Genomic DNA, 4515 nt, shown 5'->3' with positions numbered 1-4515 from the left:
CAACAATTCACGGAGACAGTACCACCTCCGTCCCTGTACGAGGTACCAGTACCCACACCTCAAAACCTAATTGTATCCTGGATTACAATAGGTACATGGGCGGAGTGGATCTTTCAGATCAGGTACTGAAGCCGTACAGTGCCCTGCGGAAAACAAAAATCTGGTACAAGAAGGTGGCCGTGTATATCATCCAGATGGCACTGTATAACGCTTACGTGCTATTCCGTTCTACCGGCCAGAGGGGGACATTTATGCACTTTCAAGAGGAAGTCATAAAGGGCCTAATATTTGGGAACCAGCAGGCAGAGGGCCCCAGTACTTCTAGTACTGGCCCCCGTATTGTACCAGGGCAGCATTTTCCTGATGAAATCCCCTCCACTGGAAAAAAGGGCAGGACACAAAAAAGGTGCAAAGTTTGCTATAAAAAGGGAATAAGAAAGCAAACTATTTTCCAGTGTGACACTTGCCCCGACAAACCCGGCCTATGTATAAAGGAGTGTTTTAAAATATACCACACATCTATGGAATATTAGGTTCATAATTTCACCGTGCTTCGGGGGTCTTGCTAATGCCACATAGCACCCACCATTCATTCCACCAGAATCTGAGCCGCAAAATCCAAAAATCACTCCTTCCCTTCTGAGTCCTGCCATGCACCCAACTGGTATTTTTTGGTCACATGTGAGGCATTGCCGTACTCGGGAGAAATTGGGGCACAGATTTTGGGGTGCTTTTTCTCCTTCATACCTTCTGAAAATGAAAATTTTTGAGCCAGAACTGCATTTTTGTGTAAAAAAATGTAATTTTTCATGTTCACTGCCCAGTTTTATCAAAATTGGTGAAACCCCTGGGGGTTTGAAATGTACACTATACCCCTAGATGAATTCCCTGAGGGGTGTAGTTTGCAAAATGGGGTCACTTGTGGGGGGGTTCCACTGTATTGGTGCTTTGGGGGTCTTGCTAATGCGACATAGCACCCACCATCATTCCACCAGAATTTGTGCTGCAAACTCCAAATATCACTCCTTCCCTTCTGAGTCCTGCCACTTTTTGGTCACACATGAGGCATTGCCGTACTCGGGAGAAATTGGGGCACAGATTTTGGGGTGCTTTGTCTCCTTCATTCCTTCTGAAAATGAAAAATTTTGAGCCAGAACTGCATTTTTGTGTAAAAAAATGTAATTTTTCATTTTCACTGCCCACTTGTATCAAAATTGGTGAAACCCCTGGGGGTTTGAAATGTACACTATACCCCTATATGAATTCCCTGAGGGGTGTACTTCGCAAAATGGGGTGACTTGTGGGGGGGTTCCACTGTATTGGTGCAACATAGCACCCACCATTCATTCCACCAAAATCTGTGCTGCAAAATCCAAAAATCACTCCTTCCCTTCTGAGTCCTGCCATGCACCCAACTGGTATTTTTTGGTCACATGTGAGGCATTGCCGTACTCGGGAGAAATTGGGGCACAGATTTTGGGGTGCTTTTTCTCCTTCATACCTTCTGAAAATGAAAAATTTTGAGCCAGAACTGCATTTTCGTGTAAAAAAATGTAATTTTTCATGTTCACTGCCCAGTTTTATCAAAATTGGTGAAACCCCTGGGGGTTTGAAATGTACACTATACCCCTAGATGAATTCCCTGAGGGGTGTAGTTTGCAAAATGGGGTCACTTGTGGGGGGGTTCCACTGTATTGGTGCTTTGGGGGTCTTGCTAATGCGACATAGCACCCACCATCATTCCACCAGAATTTGTGCTGCAAACTCCAAATATCACTCCTTCCCTTCTGAGTCCTGCCACTTTTTGGTCACACATGAGGCATTTCCGTACTCGGGAGAAATTGGGGCACAGATTTTGGGGTGCTTTGTCTCCTTCATTCCTTCTGAAAATGAAAAATTTTGAGCCAGAACTGCATTTTTGTGTAAAAAAATGTAATTTTTCATTTTCACTGCCCACTTGTATCAAAATTGGTGAAACCCCTGGAGGTTTGAAATGTACACTATACCCCTAGATGAATTCCCTGAGGGGTGTACTTCGCAAAATGGGGTGACTTGTGGGGGGGTTCCACTGTATTGGTGCAACATAGCACCCACCATTCATTCCACCAAAATCTGTGCTGCAAAATCCAAAAATCACTCCTTCCCTTCTGAGTCCTGCCATGCACCCAACTGGTATTTTTTGGTCACATGTGAGGCATTGCCGTACTCGGGAGAAATTGGGGCACAGATTTTGGGGTGCTTTTTCTCCTTCATACCTTCTGAAAATGAAAAATTTTGAGCCAGAACTGCATTTTTGTGTAAAAAATGTAATTTTTCATGTTCACTGCCCACTTGTATCAAAATTGGTGAAACCCCTGGGGGTTTGAAATGTACACTATACCCCTAGATGAATTCCCTGAGGGGTGTAGTTTGCAAAATGGGGTCACTTGTGGGGGGGTTCCACTGTCTTGGTGCTTGGGGGGTCTTGCTAATGCGACATAGCACCCACCAAAATTCCACCAGAATCTGAGCTGCAAAATCCAAAAATCACTCCTTCCCTTCTGAGTCCTGCCATGCACCCAACTGGTATTTTTTGGTCACATGTGAGGCATTGCCGTACTCGGGAGAAATTGGGGCACAGATTTTGGGGTGCTTTTTCTCCTTCATACCTTCTGAAAATGAAAAATTTTGAGCCAGAACTGCATTTTTGTGTAAAAAAATGTAATTTTTCATGTTCACTGCCCACTTGTATCAAAATTGGTGAAACCCCTGGGGGTTTGAAATGTACACTATACCCCTAGATGAATTCCCTGAGGGGTGTAGTTTGCAAAATGGGGTCACTTGTGGGGGGGTTCCACTGTCTTGGTGCTTGGGGGGTCTTGCTAATGCGACATAGCACCCACCAAAATTCCACCAGAATCTGAGCTGCAAAATCCAAAAATCACTCCTTCCCTTCTGAGTCCTGCCATGCACCCAACTGGTATTTTTTGGTCACATGTGAGGCATTGCCGTACTCGGGAGAAATTGGGGCACAGATTTTGGGGTGCTTTTTCTCCTTCATACCTTCTGAAAATGAAAAATTTTGAGCCAGAACTGCATTTTTGTGTAAAAAAATGTAATTTTTCATGTTCACTGCCCACTTGTATCAAAATTGGTGAAACCCCTGGGGGTTTGAAATGTACACTATACCCCTAGATGAATTCCCTGAGGGGTGTAGTTTGCAAAATGGGGTCACTTGTGGGGGGGTTCCACTGTCTTGGTGCTTGGGGGGTCTTGCTAATGCGACATAGCACCCACCAAAATTCCACCAGAATCTGAGCTGCAAAATCCAAAAATCACTCCTTCCCTTCTGAGTCCTGCCATGCACCCAACTGGTATTTTTTGTTCACATGTGAGGCATTGCCGTACTCGGGAGAAATTGGGGCACAGATTTTGGGGTGCTTTTTCTCCTTCATACCTTCTGAAAATGAAAAATTTTGAGCCAGAACTGCATTTTTGTGTAAAAAAATGTAATTTTTCATGTTCACTGCCCACTTGTATCAAAATTGGTGAAACCCCTGGGGGTTTGAAATGTACACTATACCCCTAGATGAATTCCCTGAGGGGTGTAGTTTGCAAAATGGGGTCACTTGTGGGGGGGTTCCACTGTATTGGTGCTTTGGGGGTCTTGCTAATGCGACATAGCACCCACCAAAATTCCACCAGAATCTGAGCTGCAAAATCCAAAAATCACTCCTTCCCTTCTGAGTCCTGCCATGCACCCAACTGGTATTTTTTGGTCACATGTGAGGCATTGCCGTACTCGGGAGAAATTGGGGCACAGATTTTGGGGTGCTTTTTCTCCTTCATACCTTCTGAAAATGAAATATTTTGAGCCAGAACTGCATTTTTGTGTAAAAAAATTTAATTTTTAATTTTCACTGCCCACTTGTATCAAAATTGGTGAAACCCCTGGGGGTTTGAAATGTACACTATACCCCTAGATGAATTCCCTGAGGGGTGTACTTTGCAAAATGGGGTGACTTGTGGGGGGGTTCCACTGTATTGGTGCAACATAGCACCCACCATTCATTCCACCAAAATCTGTGCTGCAAAATCCAAAAATCACTCCTTCCCTTCTGAGTCCTGCCATGCACCCAACTGGTATTTTTTGTTCACATGTGAGGCATTGCCGTACTCGGGAGAAATTGGGGCACAGATTTTGGGGTGCCTTTTCTCCTTCATACCTTCTGAAAATGAAAAATTTTGAGCCAGAACTGCATTTTTGTGTAAAAAAATGTAATTTTTCATTTTCACTGCCCACTTGTATCAAAATTGGTGAAACCCCTGGGGGTTTGAAATGTACACTATACCCCTAGATGAATTCCCTGAGGGGTGTAGTTTGCAAAATGGGGTCACTTGTGGGGGGGTTCCACTGTCTTGGTGCTTGGGGGGTCTTGCTAATGCGACATAGCACCCACCAAAATTCCACCAGAATCTGAGCTGCAAAATCCAAAAATCACTCCTTCCCTTCTGAGTCCTGCCATGCACCCAACT

Source organism: Crinia signifera, chromosome 7 (assembly GCF_055691185.1).
Source record: "Crinia signifera chromosome 7, ASM5569118v1, whole genome shotgun sequence".
In the NCBI taxonomy this organism is placed as follows: Eukaryota; Metazoa; Chordata; class Amphibia; order Anura; family Myobatrachidae; genus Crinia; species Crinia signifera.
Note: the sequence above shows the minus strand (reverse complement) of the source record.